Below are 24664 nucleotides of genomic sequence, written 5' to 3'. Positions count from 1 at the left end.
GACCTGAGGGATGAGAAGGACGAGGCGAGGGGTGAGGAGGAGGCGAGGGGTGAGAACGAGGGTTGAGGAGGACGAGGCGATTGGTGAGGAGGACGAGGTGATGGGTGAGGACGAGGTGAGGAGAGCGAGGGGTTAGAGAAGGACGAGGTGAGGGTGAGGAGGATGAGCTAAGGGGTAAAGATGACGAGGCAAGGGGTGAGGGATGAGGCGAGGACGAGGTGAGGGGTGAGGAGGACGAGGTGAGGGGTGAGGAATACGAGCTGAGGGATGAGAAGGACGAAGTGAGGGGTGAGGAGGACGAGGCGACCCGAGCTCGATTCCCGCTTACAGCCACCATCACCACTGCGTCCTGGATCTCGAGAGGTCGGTTCAGCCTTAAATTAGTATCTGGTACGATGTGTACACATCGCAACTCGGGAGAAAAAGGCAGCTGAGGGTGGTCCCGGCCACCCACACAGAACATGTGTGAAACCCAGAGATTATGCGTGAAACACGTGCAGATCATTAGAAAAACAGGCAAATATCTTGTGTGATATCAAATATGGATCATGCGTAAAACACATACCGATCATACGCAAAAAACACACTCAGGAAAACACACTCACATGCTGCTGTAGGATACGTTGGTTCAGCAGATGTACAGGGTGATGGATTACAATGTTAAGTTTTTTTTTTTAAATGGCGATGAAGAATATTGTCAATTCATTTGCAGTCCAGCCGTACACTCATTCATTCACGTGCTATCTTTTCGTCTATGCATCGGTCAATCCGCAAGTCAATTATGCAAGAGGACTCAGTCCCCCCCTGCCCCGCCCCCCTCTGCAAGTAGTAGCAGCTCCCTGCACCACCCAGCTAACCCCACACTGCATGCCGCGTTCTGCGCGATGCCTCAAGTTCAAGGTCGTGTGGGTAACACATTACCGTGGTGATTATTTGAACAAAATAGTGACGCGGTTCAATTTTCAAGTGCGACTTCGCGTTTAAAGTCAATGTTATAAAATATATATTTGATGGAAGCAGGTTCGTAAATGCAGGTGTTTGTAAGTTGAGGACTGCCTATATATACACTTATTTTTCACACAGATGTGTATATGCGCACTGGGTTACTGAGCATCCTCTGTTTAGGGACTGTACCACATTACAATCCACCATCCCACCTCTAGTAAAAGTACCTACTACTACTAGAACATCTGCTCCCCTCTGCTACGTGCATCTCCATCCCCTCCCTATTTTTGGTTGGGAAGCAATTATAATCGAACATTTTAAAGTAGCTTTTGGGTTAATTAATCCATATATCTGGGCTTTTATAGGTGTTATCTTGGGTTGTATGGATGGTGGTCACCCATCCAAGTACCATAAAAGTTCAACCCTGCTTTTCTTCCAAGATCTTATAATATTGGGTGCATTCCGGGTCATTTGGTCATAGGTGGTGTGGTGTATGGACATCTGTGAAAAAGAGTTTCATAGCTTATCAGATTCCTTCATTTAAAATAAAGATACTGGTTCTGTATGTGTTTGTTGGATTTGTATGTTCTTTAACAACTGCACGCAGTCGTTAAAATGCTTAGCCATGTCCTTCTGCTGCCGTTTGTCCGTGGCCCATGCAGCTCATCGAAAAGAATGAGCATCTGGGATCCCTGCAGGTGGGGATTTTGGGTTACCAGCGTGTGGTGGCAGAGCTGCACGCTGAGCTGGCGCCATGCCAAGAAAACCTGCAGAGCATTCACTCTCAGCTCCAGGATCTGCAAGTGCTGCACCAGCAGAGTGAGGCGAAGGTGAGCAAGTGCTGTTAGCGAGCACCTATGAAGTCCGGCATGGCACAAACGCACATATATACAGCAATACCATTATTTACGCCCTCCCGTTGTACGTACTTTCACTATTAACGTACTCAAGTCATTGATAGCCAATCGCATGTTATGTACTGTGGTACCTTGCCATGGCGTACTTGAGATTTACGAACTTTACTATAAAGACCCAAATAGTTTACGCTGGATGGCGACAGTAAGGCACCAGATGACGCCCAAGCGTTTGCATCTCTGACTACAGTAGTCACTTTCATGTGTACATGTGTAGTGACTAACTCAGAGACAGTAAGACTTTTAGGCGCTTCTTTTATTTAACGAGCACCATTGGGATAATACAGACACCCTACGTGGGTACACACTATTACCGTTGCTTGCCTATACAAAACACTAACCATCTAACACTGACAGCACTGAACGGAGACGGCGAACACCTATCTAGCAGCGTAATATCGAGTGAAGACGGCAGCGACGAGACGACAGCGACGAGACGACAACGACGATGACGAGATGGTGACGACGACTATCTTATATATACGAACAGCACGACGAGGATCCCACTTCCAGCAACAGCCACAAGGTCCCTCACAGGGGCCCTTCTTATACTCTCAGCGTAGCCTCGCTCCGCCACGGCCACGCCCCTTCTCTGGAACCTACTAGCGGGTTCCCGATGGCCCCCCCTCTGTGACCTTTCCCCTAGATGTCCCCCTCTCGTGTCTATCGTGGCCTGCTGACGTGGGTACTACCATACACCGCAGTTACCCTTTTTTACCAGCAGCCAGCGCTATGCCACTACACATACTCTATCAATATTTTTTCCCCACATACCGGATTTATGGTGAATATTTTTCAAGTGTAAACTAATTTTACATGATAAACAACTAATAATACACACAGTATAATAGACAAATATATCAATAATATGGCAGTCCTCGACTTACGAACGCATTTAGTTCCTGAGGCCCATTCATAAGTCGGAACGGTTCGTAATTCGGAATACAATATTGTGCGATATTTAAATTCCCATATTGTCAGTGTTATCAAATGTGTTAAGGTTCAACAAAAGAGTCAAGCATTGTTAAACTCGTAAATAAGAAATCATGTACATTTGCATTAACACTAAAATTATAGTGTATCGTAAGTAATACATAAAATGTAGTAAAAATATTTTTTTCATTTTCACTCACCGCTTTCAAATCACAAGCGTGCTCACCGCTACACTTGTAGCTTAATAGGCTGTTGGGGCACGTGCTGTTAGCGATAGCCTATGAAAGCCAGCACGGCATGCGAGGGGTTGTGTGCCAGCACCACACCCAGCTGCATTTGTGTCCCGAGTGGTGATGTTTATACAGCGCGCTAGGTGCTCATTTGAGGCCGAGTTGACCTACGGGAGGCCCAGGAATGGTTCAGATAATCGTCACTGGTGTTGGCCGTGACTTGGAATTGAACTTGGGTCGGTGGGTTTGTAGCGCAGCGCGTGAACTGCAACACTACCGCTCCCCACACAATCACTTTCACATATACGCACATGTGCGCGTGCACGAGGCTGACTCATGACATCTCGTGGAGGATCGCAGCACTGAACAAAATAGTTCTGTGGTTCAGTTTGGAAGTGCAAGTTCGCGTTTTAAAGTTAATGGTAACCAAAAATTAATACAGTTCATAGAAACAGATTCGGAAGTCGGGTATCCGTAAGTCGGGTCTCCGTAAGTATGGTGTTCCTAAGTCGAGGACTGTATGTATACACTTATTTTTCACACTGAAGGTTGTACAGAATGGATGCGCACTAGGTTACTGAGCATTCTCTGTTTAAGGACTGTACCACGTTACGATCCACCATCCCACCTCTAGTAGAAGTACCTACGACTACTAGACCATCTGCTCCCCTCTGCTACATGCATCTCCATCCCCTCCCTCTTTTTGGTTGGGAAGCGATCTTAATCTATTATTTTAATCCAGATTTTGGGTTAATTAATTCCTAAAAAATGTTTAACATAAAACTTTCGTGACTGCAGGAATTCATATTCTTGATTCTTTCGGTAAAGTCACGTACTTTTTTTAATAATATAAAAAAAAACCCGCGACGTTTCGATTGCAACACAAGCGGTCTTCATCATGCTTTTATAGGTGTTATCTTGGTTTGTATTGATGGTGGTTGCCCATCCAAGCACTTGAGGTTCAACCATGCTTTTCTTCCAAGATCTGAGATGATTGGATGCATTTCGGTTTATTTGGTCAAAGGTGGTGTATGGACATCTGTGTAAAAGAGCTTCGTAGCTCATTACATTACTCAATTATAAATGAAGATCCTGGTTGTGTGTGTCATTATACCTGTATGTTCTGCAATAACCTCACGCAGTCGTTAAAATGCTTTCCTGTGTCCCTCTGCCGCCATTTGCCCGTGGCCCACGCAGTTCATTGACAGGAATTGGCAACTGGAATCTCTGCAGGCAGAGATTCAGTGGTATCAACGTGTAGTGGCAGAGCTGCACGCTGAGCTGGCGCCCTACCGCGATAACGAGCAGAGTGAACACTCGGAGCAGCAGCGTCTGCAGAGCGAGGTGGAGGTGAGTGCACAGCACTCGCGCATCGCACACACACACACGTATATAATTTGCGTTTAACGTAAATAATAGATTCATGCACACACGATTCAGTGTATTATGATAATGATGAGCTGGTCTAACCATCACGTTAAGCCGTCATGGTCCCCGTTTACAAATACAGATTATCTATCTATAGACAATTTCATTATTGCTGGACACAGTGATAACGATGAGAATGATTTAGCACCTTTCTGTACACCGGGGCATCTCAGAGCGCTTTACATCACATCTCATCTCAACACGTGTGAAAGGGCACCCCCAAAGACAGATGTCCCTGTGGGCACAAGGTGACTCAGCACCTGGTGTGCAATTGGCATTTGTCTGCCAAGTACTGAGTTGTGTGTAGTGTCTAATGGGTCAGTATGTCCACAGCTTGTCACGGTTGAGGAGGAAGAGTAGCCTCATGCAGAAGCTGCACGTGGCACGGCAGGCATGAAGGAAGCTGTGGAACAACTCGAGGAGCTGCTTGGCCTCGTCTGGCAACCCTGGTCAGCTGGTTCAGAACTGGAGGAGGAGAAGCAGCTGTTGTGAATCCCTGCAACAGCCGTCCCTGTGAGCTGCCCCTCACTACAGAGAGCTCCATGGAGAGCATGGCGATGATCACACCCACTCACCCACCCACCCAATCACCCACCGACCCACTCACCCTGTAACTCACTTACTCACCCTCATAACTTACCCAATCATTTACCCAGTCATCCACCCATCCACTCAATCACCCACTCACTCATCCACCCATCCACTCACTAACTCACTCACCAACCCACTCATCCACCAACCCCACACCCACTCACCCACTTATTAACACAGGCATTCATTCACTAACTCAACCACTAACTCACCCACCCACCAACTCACCCACAAACTCACTAACCAACCCAACCACCCACTCATTCACTTAACAAACCACCTACTCACTCAAGAACCAACCCACTCACCACCCACTCACCTACTACCAACGCAACCTCTCACTCACTCACCCACCCATTCACTCACTGACGTATCCACTCAATAACTAACTCATCCCAACCACTCCTTCACGCACCCACCAACCGATTAACCACCCACTCACTCACCCACTCACCCTCTCACTTGCCAACACACTCACCCAATCAATCACCCACCCATCCACTCACTCACTAACCTACCCACGCACCGTTTCACCCACTCACTCACCCATCAACTCACTCAACAACCCATCCACTCACTCAAAAACCCACCCATGAACTCAACCATCCACCGAGCCACCAGCACAGACTCACCCAGTCACCGACTCCATCACCCACAGACTAACAGACAAATTAACTCAAACACCCACTAACTCACCCACTGAATCACCAATCCACTCAACCACTCACTCAATCTCTAACCCATCCACTCACTCGTGCACTCACCCACCCACTCACCAATCCACTCACTAACTCACCCACTCACTCATTCATTCACCCCACTCAATCAACAACCCATCCACTCTGTCTCACTATTGCATCTTCACTATCGCATCCACTAAGTCGCCTGTCACTAACGAACCCACGCACGTAGTCACCCAGTGAACAACCCACCCACTCACCCATTACCCAGGCTACCACTCCACTACTCCCCCACCCACCTAGTCACTCCTGACCCACCCACAAACCCACTCACGTACCCCCCAACCCACTCACCTACCCGCCAACCCACTCACCTACCCGCCAACCCGCTCACCTACCCCCCAACCCACTCACCTACCCCCCAACCCACTCCCTGCCAACCCACTAACCCACCCGCCAACCCCCTCACCCACCCGCCAACCCACTCCCCTTCCCGCCAACCCACTAACCCATCCACAAACCCACTCACACACCCACCAACCAATTCACCCACCCAATAACCCACCCAACTACTCACTCACATACCCACCCACTCATTCAGCCACACTCACGCATAAACTCACCGACTCAACCTCCCAGACTCACCCACCCATCCATTCTGCCAGTGGGGGGGGAGGGGGGGGGGGTGTGATGGCACGTGGCCCCCCCAATGATCCGACCAAAATCCCTAATTTCGATCGGATCATTGGGGTTTATTAGTAATAAATCGGCATTTTGCGACCCCTACTGCCACTGTGTAGCATATTATTACGTGCCAGGAACTCTATGAGATGATAGGATAATAGTCTGAGTCCATAATTGGCAATAAGTAACGGCAAAGCAGTTATAAGTGACTCACAGAATTGTGCGAAGTTGCGCATAGTACACAACTTCCCTCAAGGTATTCACCTTTAGTGAGCGCGATGCCGATCACACAACACGTTCGAATCCGACCCTCGATCGATGGCTGCGCCATCGCTGGACACGCGTCGAATAAAAAGCAAGGGACAAGTTCTTACTTACTAACAACTCCTATGATTTTTCATTGCTGGAGGGGTTTCCCCCCTACCTGAAAATCCTGGCTCTGCCATTGCACCCGCCCAATCACAAACCCATCCTGTCATCCAACCACACCCACAAATCACTCACTCATTCACTCACCCCTCCGCTCACCCACTCAATCTCTAACCCACCCACTAGCTTACCCACTTACTCAATCTCTAACCTGCCCGCCCACCCACAAACTCACCCATCCTGACGCACTCATCAAGCAACCCACTCAATCTTGTACCCACGAGCTCACTCACCCACCCACCCACTCACCCACCCACACACTTATGCACAGACTCACTCACCCACCCACTCACTCACCCACCCACTCATTCAGTTACACACCAACACATTAACTCATCCACTCAACATACCACACTCACACACTCATTCAACAATCCATCCATCCTCTCATTCAGCCACTGACTCACCCATTCACTCACACCCTCAACCTCCCACACTCATCCACTCACCCACCCTCCCACTAAGTCAACCACATACACCTACTCACCACCCACTCACCCATTACCCATGCAACAACTCACCCGCTTGCCCACCCACTCACTCATCCACCCATCCACTCACTCACTCGGTCAACCACCCATTCACTCACCCAGCCATTCCATCCATTCACTAACCCACGAACTGACCGACCCCTTCACTCACCAAACCCCTCACTCACCCAAACCCTCACTCATCCACACACTCACCCACTCAACCCCCCACATTCACCCACCCACTCACCAACCCACCCTCTCATCCAGCTATTCAATTACCCATCCCCACTCACTCCTTCAACATTGCACACTCATTCAATCACCCACCCACTAACTCAAACACCCTCACACTTACCAATGCACTCACCCACTCACTCATCCATCCACTCAATCACCCACGCACCACATCACTGACCCAACCCATCAACTCATGAACCCACCCATTATTCAGAAACTCACCCAGGCACTGACCTACTCACCCACGACGCACTACACACGTAACTACTCACCCATTCTCCCACCAACTGACTCAATTTCTCACCCACCCACCCGCTTGACTCACTTACTCAATCACTCTCCCACTCACTCACCCAGTCATCCACCCATCCAGTCACTCACTCAGCCACACAACTCACTCACTTAATGACTCACCCACCCACTAGCGCTCCTACTAACTCATTCACCCACCCCTCACTCACCTAACCACTCACTCCCTTCAAGCTCCCACACTGCTCGCATTAGCCACCGACTTAATCAACCACAAATATCCACACACTCACCCGTCCACTCACCCACTCAATCACACAACCACCCACTCCGTCACACAACCACCCACTCAATCTCTAACCCACCCACTCACTCACCAACCCCCACACCCACCTACTCATCCACCCACGTATTAACAGGCATTCGTTCACTCTCTCACCCACGAACTCACCTTCTCACCCACCCACAAAGTCACGAACCAACCCAACCACCCACTCACTCACTCAACATCCCATCCACTCACTCAACAATCCACTCACTCAAATACCTACCCACGCACTCACAAACTCACCGTATCATCCAACCACTAACTCACCCATCCCCTCACCCACTCATGCACTAACTCACTATCGCATCCACTAACTCTCCTGCCACGAACTCATCCACCCACATACTCACCCAGTCACTCACCCACTACTGAGGCTACAACTCCACTACACCCACTCACTCACTCGCCCACCCACCAACCCACTCACCTATTCGCCAACCCACTCACCTACCCGCCAACCCACTCATCTACCCGCCAACCCACTCACTTATCCGTCAACCCACTCACCTATCCGCCAACCCACTCACCTACCCGGCAACCCACTCATCTACCTGCCAACCCACTCACCTACCAGCCAAACCACTCACCTACCAGCCAACCCACTCACCTACCAGCAAACCCACTCACCTACCCGCCAACCCACTCAGCAACCACTCGCGCATAAACTCACTCACTGAACCTCCCACATTCACCCACCCACTAACCAACCCACCCTCTCATCCAACCATTGAATCACCCATCGACTCATCCCTTCAACCTCGCACAGTCATCCAATCACCCACCCACTAACTCAAACACCCATTCACTCACCCATCCCTCCACTCACCTACTCAATCACATAACCACCAACTCAATCTCTAACCCAAACACTCACCAACTCACCCATCTTCTTATTCACTCAATCTTGTACCCATTAACTCTAATCACTCACCCACATTCCCATTCACTAACTCACTCACCAACACTCACACACCAACTCAGCCAGCCACGACCCACTACCCACGTAACCACTCACCCACCCAAGCATTAAATCACCCATCCACTCACCTTTTCAACCTCCCACTCATCCAATCACCCACCCACTAACTCAAACACAAACATCCATTCACTCACCCACCCACCTGCTCACTCACCCACGCACCAAACCACCCATGCACCAAACCACCCACCCACCCAATCACTCACCCACACACCTTTTCACCCAGCCACCCTCTCAAACCCGTACCCACTAACACACCCACTGACCTACCCTCACCCACCCACTCATGAACTCACCCATCCAATTATTAACCCACCCACTAACCCACTAACTCACCCACTAATTCACCAACCCGACCACTCACCAACACGGCCTAAATATAAATTATGTTTGTTTTACCAGGCAAGGCCCACTGAGATATATGGATTGTTTTCAGAAGCAACTTCGCCACAAATGATAGCTCAACAGAGTGGCTTATCACGTATACATTTATAGCAGCCAACTCCTCTAAATGCATGTTTCTAAATGTGGAATCGAACCCACAACATCCTGTATACCCGGCGAGGTAGTTAACATCTTGCCACCATGACACTCCATTCTCTGACTCTCCCACCCACGAAACCACACACTCAAACACCGACCCACTAACTCAACCATCCATTAATTCAACCACCGAGCCTTGCACACACACTCACCCAGCCACGCACTCGCCAAGCCACGCACTCAATCTCTAATCCACACTCACTCACCAAGCCTCTCACCTACTACCCATCGAACGTCGCACCCACTCATCCACGCACCCACCCACAAAACCGCCCATCTACACACCAAATAAAAATGTAGCTTTTTTTTTACTTTACTAGGTAAGGCCCATGCTATATACATCTTTTTCAGAAACAAGCAGAGTACAAATGATTGCTCAATGGAATGGCTTTTCACATAGAACGTTATAGCAGTCAAAGTCTATAAATGCATGTTTCTAAATGTGGAGGGGCAACCTGGAGTACCCAGAGAAAATTCCATGCAACCACGGGGGAGAACGTGCAAACTCTAGATATACAGGCGAGGTTCATAAAATTTTGCCACCTTGACATTCCACTCTTTAACTCAACCACCCACTCAAACACCCACCCACCCACACACAAACCACTTGTAGAGTAAAATGGGGACGTGACGTCATGTGTGCCGTCTAGTGCGATGACGTCACGGAACGTGGCATCATGCGCGCTGGGCGGCTCGATGACGTCATGTCTCCTCTAGTATTTAAGGGGGACCCCGTGACGAAAGCGGGATCACTGTGGGAACGGGTAGAGTGAGAAGGGTGGAGAGGGAACCAGGGGTAGAGAGGGATCGACGAAGAGTCAGGAGTGAAGCCGGTGGTAGCCGTAGGAGGTGCTGCTCTTCCCGGTCGGTGGGGTTGGCAAGTTCCCCCATCCGACTCGAGGGAGAGAGACCGGAGCTAGCCGGGCTGGACCAGGACTTAGTGTAGGACCCCTAACCCCTGGGAAGTTGTCACACCCTTTGTGTTATTGTAATATACTTAATAAACCTTTGGCGAAAGCCCTTACCCTCAAGCCGTCTCCGAGTCGTCGTCGGGAACTCAACACACTAACCAAATCAATCTCTAACTGACTGACTCACCCACACACCCACAAACTAATTCACCAACCCACTTACCAGCCCACGCACTCCCTAACTCAACAACCCACTCACTCAACAATCCACTCACCCACCAGGTCACCTATTCACTCCCTCACACACCCACCCATCCACCAACTCAATGTCTAACTCACACACTCACCCACCCAACCAATCACAAACTCACCCAGCCACTCACCCTGCCACAAAATCAATCTCTAACCCACGCACTCAACATTCCACCTACTCACTAATCCAAACTGACTAAATTCAACTATTTTTTAAGTTACCAGGTAAGACCCACAGAGCTATATAAAATATTTTTCCAAAGTAACCTGGCCACAAATGAGAGCTTCACTAAGTGGCCTATCACACAGTAATGTATAGCAGCCAAATCCGATAAATGAATGTTTCTAAATGTGGAGTCGAAATCCACGTGACCATAGAGCACATGCAAACCCCAAATATACAAGCATCAGGGTTGGGATGGAACCTACGAACTCCAAAATACCAGGCGACGTAGCTAACATCTCGCCACAGTGGCGTACAATTCTCGAACTCACCCACTCAACTACTAAAGCCACCCACCAACCCACTCACAAACCCACTCACCCTGCCATGCACTCAATTTCTAATCAACGCACTCACGCACACACCCACTCACTCACTCAACCACTCATCCACGCACCAACCTACACATGCACTCACTAACTCACTCACCCACCCACCCACCCAACCTACCCACCCACTCACCCCACCCACTCACTCAGTGACCAACTCACGATCCAACCCACCCACTCACACTGTGACTCACTCAATCTCCCAACAACTCACCCAGCCCCTCACCTACTTACTTAACCACCCATTCACTCACCGACCAACGCACTCACCGCCCACTCACCCAACTGTAAACTATAATTTAACTATTTTAATTTTACCAGGAAAGGCCCACGGAGCTATATAGATTTTTTTCATAAGCGACGCGGCCACAAATGACTGCTCAAATAAGTCAGTGAGTGCGTGTGTAGGTGGGTGCGTGGATGAGTGGTTGAGCGAGTGAGTGGGTGTGTGCATGAGTGCGTTGATTAAAAATTGAGTGCATGGTAGGGTGAGCGAGTTTGTGAGTGGGTTGGTGGGTGGCTTTAGTAGTTGAGTGGGTGAGTTCCAGAACAGCCAAAACCTCGAAATGCATGTTTCTAAATATGGAGAGAAAACCCGGAGGACTCGGAGAAAAATCCATGCAACCACAAGAACATGCACACTCCAAATATACAGGCGTCATAATCGAGATCGAACCCACAACCTCCTGTACAAAAGGCGAGGTAGTTAATATGTCACCACCATGGCGCTCCACTTTCTTGACTCAGTCACCCACTCACCCACCCATTCAGCCACCTACCCACTCAGAAACACCCACCCACTCAAAAACCCGCACGTTGCCACCAACTCAACCACTTACCGACACATCCACTTACACACCCACCCATCCACCCACTCAATCTCTAACTCGCACACTCACCAGTCCACCCGCTCACGCAGCTACTTACCTACTCACCCACTCACCCTGCCACCCACTCACCCTGCCGCCCACTCAACCTCTAACCGACCTACCGACCCAACCAGCCACCCACCCCCTAAACTAAACTACTTTTTATTTCACCAGGTACGGCTCATTGAGCTATATAGACCCTTTTCAGAATCGGCCTGGCTACAAATGATAGATAAACTAAGTGGCTTATCACATACATTTATTGCAGCCAAATCCTCAAAAGGCATGTTGATTCTAAATGCAGCGGAAAGGACCCGGAGCAAAATCCACATGACCAGGGGGAGAACATGCAAACTCCAAATATACAGGCGGCAGGATCGCAATCGAATCCACAACCTCATGTATACTAGGCGAGGTAGTGAACATTTCACCACCGTAGCGCCCCACTCTTTGACTCACCCAATCACTCACAAGCTCACTTACCCACTCAACCTCCCACATTAACTTACCCACCCAGCAGTCACTCACCCATTCACTCACTCACCTACTTTCTGACCCCATTCAGTCAACAAATCACCGACCCACCCAACCACTCACTTAGTTAACCACTTGCTCACCCACCCACTCACCCTATGACCCACTTAATCTCTAAATCACTCACTCACTAAACTACACACTCACCCACCAACATACTAACTCAAACACTCACCAACGAACTCACTCACCCAACCACGAACTGACCCACTCACTCACCCACAAACTCGCGAACCAAAAACACACATACCCAACCCATCACTCACCCAACCCCTCACTCACCGACTTACTCAATCATCCATCCAGACACTCACCCACTGACCGACCCACCAACTCATTAACTCACCCAGGACTCACTCACTCTGCCACCCATTCAATTTCTAACCCACCCACACACCTACTCCCTCAGCCACTCACCTCTTCACACACTCACCCACTACCCACGTAATTATTCACCCACCCACTAACTCAACCACCCACTAACGCAACCACTGACCCACTCAAACTCATCCACTCAAAAAGCCACCCACTAAAATATCTAAACCACACTCATGCAACCACCCACCCACTCACCCTCACACTTACCAATGCACTTTCCCACTCACTCACCCATCAACTCACTAACCCACCCATTAATTCAGGAACTCACCGAGCCACTGACCTACTCACCCAAGACGCACTACCCACGGAACCACCCACCCACCAACTGACTCAATTTCTCACCCACTCACTCACCCACCCACTAGTGCTCCCACTAACTAATTCATTCATCTACTCACTCACCCACCCCTCACTCACCTAACCATTCACTGCTTCAAGCTCCCATACTGACCAAATCACCCACCGACTAAATCACCCACAAATATCCACTCACTCACCACCCACTCACCCACTACTCACACAACCACTCACCAACTCATTCACTTGCTCACCCACGCATTCACTCACCCCACTCACTCACCAACCATCCACTCACTCACCCACTCACTGAACCACCCCTTCACTTACCCACCCCCTCCATACTTAACCGCAATAACTCACCCACTCAACCTCTCACATCCATCCACTCACTCACCAACCCAACCTTCCACGGTCATCCAATCTCGTACTCACTAACTCAATCACTCACCAACGCACTCACCGTCTCACTCAACCATTCCCTCATCCATCCACTCACTCACCCATTCACCAAATCAATCACGCACAAATTAACTCACCAATTCAACCAGCCACTGAGCTACTCACCCACGAGCCACGTAACCACTCACCCACCCTCCCTCCCACTGAATCTCTAACCTACCCACTCACACATCAACTAACCCACCCATCATCATCTCACTAACCCACCCATCATCTCACCCACTCACCCAGCCACCCACTCAATCTCGCACCCACCAATTCAATCACTCACCCCCCATCCAAGCATTCAATCACCCATTCACTCACCATTTAAATCTCCCACTCATCAAATTACCCTCCCACTCATCCAATCACCCACCCACTCATCCAATCACCCACCCACTAACTCAAACATAAACATCTATTAACTCACCCAATCCTCCGCTCACCTACTCAATCCCATAACCACCAACTCAATATCTAACTCAAACACTCACCAACGAACTCTCAACCTCCCACACTCATGCACTCACCCACCTAACCAGTAACTCAACCACACAAATTCACTAATTCACCCCTTTGCTCAGCCAATCAATCACACAACCACCCACTCAATCTATAACCCATCCACTCACTCAACGACCCATCTTCTCACCCACTCAGCCAACCACCCACTCAACCACACACTAACTGATCAATCCACTCATTCACCCACCCACCAACTCACCCAACCCCTCACTCATGCAACCCCTCACCTCCACCCACCCAACCTCCCACTCTCACCCTACTACTCAATCACCCACTCAATTTACAAACTCAATCACCGACTCCATCACCCATCCACCCATACTGACCCACCCCCTAACTCACCCGCACACCCACTCACCCACCCAATAATTCACCCACTCAACTCACCCACCCCTTCACTCATTCACACACCCACTTAACTTCCCACGCTCACCCACCCATACAACCATTAAATTACACATCCACTCACCCCCTCAACCTCCCACAATCATCCACTCACCCACCCACTAACTCATCCACACACACACTCACTAAACCATAAACACTCATTCACCTACCCCTCTGTTCAGCCATTCAATCACACGATGATTGATTAAATCACTAACCCGCCCACTCGCTCCCCCACTCACTCCCCCACCCACTTATGCACTCCCCAACCCACTCATCCTCTCACTTACCCACCAATGCACGCACTCACTGACTCACCGAGCCATTTACACAATTAACAATGCACTTACCAAATCACCCACGCATCCACTCACCCACTCAAACTCCCCCACCCACTCACCATCCGTCTCACTCACCCACTCGACCCCCCTCACTCACCCACTCGACCTCCCACACTCACCCACCTACTCACCAACCCACTCTCTCATCCAACCATTCATTCACCCCCTCAACCTCCCACATTCACCCACTCGGCCACCTACCAACTAACTCAACCACATACACCCGCTCACTCAACATTACCCACTCACCCTCTACCCACGCAATCAATCAATGCCTCCTTCACTCACCCAACCTGTCGCTCACCCAACCCCTCAGCCACCTACCTCCGTCTCAAGCCTCGTGCAGTCCAAGCTCCAGGAGGGCCTCTTCCTCCTCGAACCCGCCGAGGTTGGGTACCGTGTACGTGCCCTCGTGGCCACGCACGCTCACGCGCACACGGGGTCGCGCGTTTGTTCTCGCCACGCGAACCTCGGCCGTTATCTCCCACCCGAGTCCCCGTCCACTGGGGCCCCATTAGGGTCCCCGTCGGGGGGAACAATGAGGTGTCCATCCGCTGTGTCTCCTCCCCTCTCGACCCCGCTAGGACCCCCTGCGCCGCTCACGATATCCCCCCAGGAGGACCCTGTCCCTCCTGTTTCCATCTCGCGGGGTCGCCTCTCCGCACTCCCGCGCTTCAGCAGGCTCAGTGCTTGCACCACCATGCGGCGATCCTCTAAACCTGCGGAGGTGGACGAGGGTGGGGGGGATCATCATCGTCAGCAGCAAATGCAGCATCATTATTATTATAAGCAGCTACAGCAAGTCGCAGCATCATAATCATCATCTGAATTACCACCACCAGCAGGAGCACTATCATCACCATCTTCAACTTGCCAAGCCATCATCATTACATCATCACCAGATTAATAGATCTCTACCATCACCATGCGTAAAGACATTAGCATTATATTCACTATCTCCTGCATATGCTAATCTCAACATAATTATCGTTAACATTATAACCAACATCATATCGATCAACGCACCGGTGTAAATTGTTCTAGTTGTATTCAATACAAATCAGTTAATATTTGCATCACTCGAACGTGCCACACCACTGCTCCACTCCCCACTGCCCTTCTCCATCCTCCCCCTTGCTCCTTGGCCCCTTACCATCTGCCAACTGCCCCCTTGCTGCCCGGGCTCGTGGGTACCCCCAGAGGATTTGTATTCAGCTGTAATATCGAGGCTAGAATACATTTCCGCGTGATAAGCCACTTAGTTGAGTTATCATTTGTGATAGCCAGGTCGCTTCAGAGAAACATCTATGTAGCTCAGTGAGCTTTACCGGGTAAAATACAAAATTGTTTAGTCTTTTTGTCTGATGGTAAGGTACCACGCAAACCACCACCATCATGACTGCTATCAGGCTCCGTAGAGCAGGGTGCGTGTTTGTTGTCATCGTCTACAAGAGCTACACGTGGCAAACCGGGGGTGCTGTCGCATGGCTCGGCGATTGCGCATTTGCAGAATTAATCTGGCAAGGGTCACATGATCAGAAAAGGGGCAGTCCAGCAACATGAACCCTTGCACTGTGCCGCTCCCCACACCTGCAACCAACCAGCGTGGTGAAGTATGGTCAAATACACCGCAACGATCCGCTAGGTTGTGGCGGTCCCCATACAGCAGCGGAATCGTGAAAGGGCCATAGCGTGGTCGCACATCCATCGTCCCACGTGATACCACCTGCGGGGCACGCCTCGCAACGCTCAGGTGAGCGTTACCTGCACTCGCTTCCTGCCGGATAGCTTCAACCACCTGCCAGCCATCGTATCCCGAGGGGAGGTCGGGTCGCTTCATTTGCTCGTCGCTCCACAATTGGAAGTTCCTGGCAAAGGTGCGCGAGGTGGATGAGCTGGAGTCCTGTCTGTGAGCGTGTGGGTTTAGCACGCTGCGCTACAATGAATCCGGCGACCCGAGCTCGATTCCCGCTTACAGCCACCATCACCAGTACGTCCTGGATCTCGAGAGGTCAGTTCAGCCTTAAATTAGTATCTGGTACGATGTGTACACATCGCAACTCGGGAGAAAAAGGCAGCTGAGGGTGGTCCCGGCCACCCACACAGAACATTTGTGAAACCCAGAGATTATGCGTGAAAAACGTGCAGATCATTAGAAAAACAGGCAAATATCTTGCGTGATATAAAATATGGATCATGCGTAAAACACATACCGATCATACGCAAGAAACACACACTCAGGCAATGTATGAAAACACACTCATATGCTGCTGTAGGATACGTTGGTTCAGCAGATGTACAGGGTGATGGATTACAATGTTAAGTTTTTTTTAAATGGCGATGAAGAATATTGTCCATTCATTTGCAGTCCAGCCGTACACTCATTCATTCACGTGCTATCTTTTCGTCTATGCATCGGTCAATCCGCAAGTCAATTATGCAAGAGGACTCAGTCCCCCCCTGCCCCGCCCCCCTCTGCAAGTAGTAGCAGCTCCCTGCACCACCCAGCTAACCCCACACTGCATGCCGCGTTCTGCGCGATGCCTCAAGTTCAAGGTCGTGTGGGTAACACATTACCGTGGTGATTATTTGAAATGTAACTTTTTATTTTACCAGGTAAGTGAGCCATATAGCTCTTTTTAAGAAGCGATCTGGTCACAAATGTTAGTTTTAACGGAGTGGCTCATCTTGTGGAAATTTATAGCAGTAAAATACTCTAAACCAGGGGTCTCAAACTCGCGGCCCGCAGGCCAATTGTGGCCCGCGGAACGATATTTTGTGGCCCACTATTTGGCATCAATTTTTTTTATTATTATTATATTTTTTTACCATAGCTCAGGCTCGTGACAGCTTCCGGTGTTTGTTGACAAGTTAGCCAACGCGAATTAGCAACGTTAGTCACTTGGTTGAAACGTGATTCCGGAGTGACACCAAGTGGAAGGAAAATATATCCTGTCACCCAGTGCAAGGTACAGAGGACTTAGGAAGTGGGCGGACTCAACAAGTGTAATCAGTCACCTAATAAAGACAACAGAGTGTTGCAATAGGAAAGGGAAAATAATTACATGGATAGCAAATAGCATGAGATGGGTGGCAAGAACAAAAGCCAAATGTTGGTTAGAACCTGAATATTATAAAGAAGTTATAGATTATTATTACAAGAGAAACAAAGAAAAGGAAAAAGGACAGATATGTGCAATCGCAAAAGAAAATAATTTACCAAGAACAATTTAATCAAAAAGAGCAAGAAATTAATAGATATAAAACATGAGACAATGCACTTGATGTTAAGAATTAAGACAGGTGGAGTAACATGGACACCAGAGTTAGCTCAATGGCATCCAGAGAGATTCGTTAGAGCAGAAAGATATGTAGGATGTGAACAAAAAGAAAATCTAGATCACTTTATTTATGAATGTGAAAGGTATAAACACCTGAGAGAGAACACGATTGATGAATTAAATAATGATAAGAAAAACGAAGTGCTCAAAAAAGCATGAACAATGATAAAGTTTTCAAATACCTCTCAGAATATATAGAAAGGGCATACTAAATAAGATCCCAAATACTCAGGTATTGGGATAAAAACATGTAAATATATCACCCCCACCTTCCCTGAGCTTTCCAGGATGTTCAAGCGGACCATGTGCCTTTTTGGGAGCACATATCTGTGTGAAAAGCTCTTTGCACCATGAACTTTAATAAGTCAAAGTACAGGTCCAAACTTAATGTGAGCATTTCAAGCCATACTGAGGGTCTCAATTGCTTCCTCCCTCAAGCCAAATGTGGCTCAGCTGTGTAAGAAGAGGAAGCGCTGCCAGGTCTCTGGAAGCATGGAGTAGGTAAGAGAAGCCTATGTTCAGAAGAACCGTTCATGTTCTGAACTGTTATTAATAAAGATTGAGAAGATTGGATCAGTTGCACTTTTTTTTGGAATACTTGATGCGGCCCAGCCTCACCCAGACTCTACCTCCAGCGGCCCGCAGGTAAGTTGAGTTTGAGACTCCTGCTCTGAACGCATGTTTCTAAATATGGAGGGAAAAACTGGAAGACCTGGAGAACAATCCACGCGACCACGGGAGAGAGAGAGAGACATGCAAACTCCAAATATACAGGGGTCAGGGTCCGGATCGAACCCACGACCTCTTGCATACCAGGTGAAGGAGTTAACATCCCACCACCGCGGCACCCTTATGTACCAGGTTACACAGTCACGGACTCAAATGAAGACACAGTCCCTTCATTTAACAGTCTGTTCGATAAATAAGTTCTGTTAGCGAGCACCTATTAAGGCTAGCATGCCACACGAGGGGGTGGGTGGTCAGTTTTACCCAGGATAGCCCTACTGGCTCTTTTCAGGAGGGTTCTACCACATTTCCCAGCAATGATTACTAGGCACAGTATATTCCAACTGGGTAATTTGCGGGCAATTGTATTTAATTCGGTTAATCTGGTCCATGACGCTGGGATCTTCAACGTCCACTGAAGCAGACGGCACATGGTGTCTTTGCGGTGAACACGCCTGTAGCATTAAACAGGGCGGCCGCTGGATTCAAACCGCGAACATCTACGACAAGCGGCACACGTACAACTGCTACAGACACACGCCGAGTGTGTAATCACTCAATATGTGAGTGATTACACGCAACATTGTTGCGTGATTAAACACAACGTTGTTGTGTGTGTAATCACACACAAAAATATTGATGAGACACAACGACGTTGTGTTGAGTGTAATCACAAACAACAACGTTGTGTTGAGTGTAACCACTCAAAACGACATTGTGTTGAGTGTAATCACTCACAACGACGTTGTGTTGAGTGTAATCACTCACAACGACGTTGTGTTGAGTGTAATCACTCACAACGACGTTGTGTTGAGTGTAATTACACACAACGACGTTGTGTGTAATCACTAACAACGACGTTGTGTTGAGTGTAATCACTTACAACAACAACGTTGTGTTGAGTGTAATCACAGGCAACAATGTTGATGACACACAGCGTCCAACAGAGGGCGTCGTAGTCGTGCCATGGGGAGGCGGCGAGTGATGAACGCCACTGCGGCGCCGCAAAGAGATCAGAGCCGTGATATTTATTTATTTGTACACTGGAGGAGGAATCCGATGAGCTACGAAGTTCTTTATCACAAACGTCCAGCGTCTTGGCCGTCACGATAGAACGAGGCCGATAAACGTGGAGGTATAAATGAGGGTGATGCTAAGTCGGTGTGCCGTGCCCTAAGTGAGGTTGCCATGGGCGTGTGTGTTGGCCGTGTCAGGAGCGGGTGAGGAGGACGAGGCAAGGGGTGAGGAGAACGAGGAATGAAGAGAACGAGGGGTGAGGAGGACGAGGGGTGAGGAGGACGAGGGGTGCCGAAGACGAGGGGTGAGGAAGACGAGGGGTGAGGAGGACGAGGGGTGAGGAGAGTGAGGGGTGAGGAGGACGAGAGTGAGGAGGACGAGGGGTGAGGAGAGTGAGGGGTGAGGAGGACGAGGGGTGAGGAGGACGAGAGTGAGGAGGACGAGGGGTGAGGAGAGTGAGGGGTGAGGAGTAAGAAGAACGAGCTGTGGGGGTGAGGACGAGGTGAGGGGTGAGAACGAGGTGAGGGTTGAGGACAAGTGAGGTGGACGAGGTGAGGGGTGAGAATGAGGTGAGGGGTCGAGGACGAGGTGAGGGGTCAAGAGGACGACGTGAGGGGTAAGGAGGACGAGGTGAGGGGTGAGGAGAATGAGGAGCAGGGTGCGGTGGACGAGCGAGGGGTGAGGAGGACGAGGGGCGAGGAGGACGGGGGGTGAGAAGTAAGAAGAACGAGGTGTGGGGTGAGGAGGACGAGGGGTGAGGAGGACGAGGTGAGGGCTGAAGAGAGCGAGGCGTGAGAGCGAGGGGTGAGGAGAGCGAGGGGTGAGGAGGACGAGGGGTGAGGAGGTGAGGAGCAGGGTGCGGTGGACGAGCGAGGGGTGAGGACGGGGGGTGAGAAGAAAAACGAGGTGTGGGGGTGAGGACGAGGGTTGAGGAGAGCGAAAGGTGAAGAGAGCGAGGGGTGAAGAGAGCGAGGGGTGAAGAGAGCGAGGGGTGAGGAGGCCGAGGGGTGAGGAGGCCGAGGGGTGAGGAGAGCGAGGGGTGAGGAGGACGAGGGGTGAGGAGGACGAGAGGTGAGGAGGACGAGGGGTGAGGAGGACGAGTCGAGGGGTGAGGAGGAAGAGGTGAGGGGTAAGAAGAACGCGGTGTGGGTGAGAAGGACGAGGTGAGGGGTGAGGTGGGCGAGGCGTGAGGATGACGAGGCGTGGGGTGCGGTGGACGAGGTGAGGTGAGGGGTGAGGAAGACGAGCTGAGGGGTGAGGAGAACGAGGGGTGAGGAGAACGAGCGGTGAGGACGACAATGTGTGAGGAGGACAATGGGTGAGGAAGACGAGGGGTGAGGAGGACGAGGGGTGAGGAGGGTGAGGTGAGGGGTGAGTAGGACGAGTCGAGTGGTGAGGACAAGATGAGGGGTAAGAAGAACGAGGTGTGGGGTGAGGAGGACGAGGCAAATGGTGAGAACAGCAAGGGGAGGGGAGGACGAGGAGTGAGGACGAGCTAAGGGTGAGGAGGACGAGGCGAGGGAGAGGTGAGGGGTGAGAAGGACGAGTTGAGCGGTGAGGACGACGACGGGTGAGGAGGACGACGACGGGTGAGGAGGACGAGCTGAGGTGAGAGGACGAGTCGAGGGGTGAGGAGGACGAGGTAAAAGGTGAGGCGGACGAGGGGTGAGGAGAGCGATGGGTGAGGAAGATGAGGCGAGGGGTGAGGAGGACGAGGGGTGAGGGGTGAGGAGGACGAGGGGTGAGGAGGACGAGGTGAGGGGTGAGGAAGACGAGCTGAGGGGTGAGGAGGACGAGGGGTGAGGAGGACGAGCTGAGGGGTAAAGCGGATGAGGTGAGGGGTGAGGAAGATGAGGTGATGGGTGAGGATGAGGTGAGGGGTGTGGACGAGGTGAAAGGTCAAGTGGACGACCTGAGGGGTGAGGACGAGGTGAGGAAGACGAGCTGAGGGGTGAGGAGGACGAGGTGAGGAGGACGAGGTGAGGGTGAGGAGGATGAGCTGAGGGGTAAAGATGACGAGGCAAGGGGTGAGGAGGACGAGGCGAGGACGAGGTGAGGGGTGAGGAGGGCGAAGTGAGGGGTGAGGAGGATGAAGTGAGGGGTGAGTACGAGGCGAGGGGTGAGGAGAACGAGGGGTGAGGAGGACGAGGCGAGGGGTGAGGTGAAGAGGACGAGCTGAGGAGGACGAGGTGAGGGGTGAGGAGGACGAGGTGAGGGGTGAGGAGGACGAGGTGAGGGGTGAGGAGGACGAAGTGAGGAGTGAGGAGAACGAGGGGTGAGGAGAACGAGGGGTGAGGAGGACGAGGCGAGCGGTGAGGAGGAGGCGAGGGGTGAGAACGAGGGTTGAGGAGGATGAGGCGATGGGTGAGGAGTACGAGGTGATGGGTGAGGACGAGGTGAGGAGAGCGAGGGGTTAGAGAAGGACGAGGTGAGGGTGAGGAGGATGAGCTAAGGGGTAAAGATGACGAGGCAAGGGGTGAGGACGAGGCGAGGACGAGGTGAGGGGTGAGGACGAAGTGAGGGTAAGGTGAGGGGTGAGGAACACGAGCTGAGGGATGAGAAGAACGAGGTGAGGGGTGAGGAGGACGAGGTGAGGGGTGAGAACGAGGGGTGAAGGAGAACGGGGGGAGGAGGACGAGGCGAGATGCGAGGACGGGGTGAGGACGAGGTGAAGGGTGAGGAGGAGGTGATGTTTGATTCGTGACAAAACATGTAATAAAGTTATTAATAACAATCTGAATTATAGTCAATTATTCACGTCTACTACATAGAGTGCAGGTAGCCGTGTGAGGATGAGGTGAGAACGAGGTGAGGGGTAACGACGAGGTGAGTAGAACGAGAGGCGAGAACGAGGTGAGGGTTGAGGACGACGGGTGAGGTGGACGAGGTGAGGGGTGAGGATGAGTCGAGGGGTGAGGATGAGTCGAGGGGTGAGGAGGACGAGGTAAAACGTGAGGCAGACGAGGGGTGAGGAGGACGATGGGTGAGAAAGATGAGGTGACGGGTGAGGAGGATGAGGGGTGAGGAGGACGAGGGGTGAGGAGGATGAGGGGTGAGAAGGACGAGTCGAGGGGTGAGGAGGACGAGGTGAGGGGTGAGGAAGACGAGCTGAGGGGTGAGGAGGACGCGGGGTGAGGAGGACGAGCTGAGGGGTAAAGCGGATGAGGTGAGGGGTGAGGAAGACGAGGTGATGGGTGAGGATGAGGTGAGGGGTGTGGACGAGGTGAAAGGTCAAGCGGACGACGTGAGGGGTGAGGACGAGGTGAGGAAGACGAGGTGAGGGGTGAGGAGGACGCGGTGAGGAGGACGAGGGGTGAAGAGGACGAGCTGAGGAGGACGAGGTGAGGGGTGAGGAGGACGAGGTGAGGGTGAGGAGGATGAGCTGAGGGGTAAAGATGACGAGGCAAGGGGTGAGGACGAGGCGAGGACGAGGTGAGGGGTGAGGAGGACGAGGCGAGGGGTGAGAACGAGGGTTGAGGAGGACGAGGCGATGGGTGAGGAGGACGAGGCGATGGGTGAGGAGGACGAGGTGATGGGTGAGGACGAGGTGAGGAGAGCGAGGGGTTAGAGAAGGACGAGGTGAGGGTGAGGAGGATGAGCTAAGGGGTAAAGATGACGAGGCGAGGACGAGGTGAGGGGTGAGGAGGACGAAGTGAGGGCGAGGTGAGGGGTGAGGAATACGAGCTGAGGGATGAGAAGGACGAGGTCAGGGGTGAGGAGGACGAGGGGTGAGGAGGACGAGGCGAGGGGTGAGGAGGAGGCGAGGGGTGAGAACGAGGGTTGAGGAGGACGAGGCGATGGGTGAGGAGGACGAGGTGATGGGTGAGGACGAGGTGAGGAGAGCGAGGGGTTAGAGAAGGACGAGGTGAGGGTGAGGAGGATGAGCTAAGGGGTAAAGATGACGAGGCAAGGGGTGAGGACGAGGCGAGGACGAGGTGAGGGGTGAGGAGGACGAAGTGAGGGCGAGGTGAGGGGTGAGGAATACGAGCTGAGGGATGAGAAGGACGAGGTGAGGGGTGAGGAGGACGAGGCGACCCGAGCTCGATTCCCGCTTACAGCCACCATCACCACTGCGTCCTGGATCTCGAGAGGTCGGTTCAGCCTTAAATTAGTATCTGGTACGATGTGTACACATCGCAACTCGGGAGAAAAAGGCAGCTGAGGGTGGTCCCGGCCACCCACACAGAACATGTGTGAAACCCAGAGATTATGCGTGAAACACGTGCAGATCATTAGAAAAACAGGCAAATATCTTGTGTGATATAAAATATGGATCATGCGTAAAACACATAGCGATCATACGCAAGAAACACACACTCAGGCAATGTATGAAAACACACTCATATGCTGCTGTAGGATACGTTGGTTCAGCAGATGTACAGGGTGATGGATTACAATGTTAAGTTTTTTTTAAAATGGCGATGAAGAATATTGTCCATTCATT

The 24664-nt window shown here is 51.1% G+C and overlaps 1 long non-coding RNA gene across 1 annotated transcript; it reads right to left on the bottom strand.

Moving 5' to 3' along the window:
• Window positions 1-3890: 3890 nt before the first annotated feature.
• LOC142905915 (uncharacterized) lies at window positions 3891-16986 on the bottom strand. The gene is made up of 3 exons (XR_012929929.1): window positions 16901-16986; window positions 15461-15855; window positions 3891-4915 (listed from the first exon to the last, which is right to left on the bottom strand). It is a non-coding gene; the product is annotated as an uncharacterized LOC142905915 (long non-coding RNA).
• Between the last annotated feature and the right edge of the window lie 7678 nt (window positions 16987-24664).

This window comes from Petromyzon marinus, chromosome 59 (genome assembly GCF_048934315.1).
Source record: "Petromyzon marinus isolate PM22_M1 ecotype Great Lakes invasive population chromosome 59, UKy_Petmar_22M1.pri1.0, whole genome shotgun sequence".
In the NCBI taxonomy this organism is placed as follows: domain Eukaryota; kingdom Metazoa; phylum Chordata; class Hyperoartia; order Petromyzontiformes; family Petromyzontidae; genus Petromyzon; species Petromyzon marinus.
The sequence above is the reverse complement of the archived record's forward strand: the minus strand, read 5'-3'. Positions and strand labels throughout refer to the sequence as shown.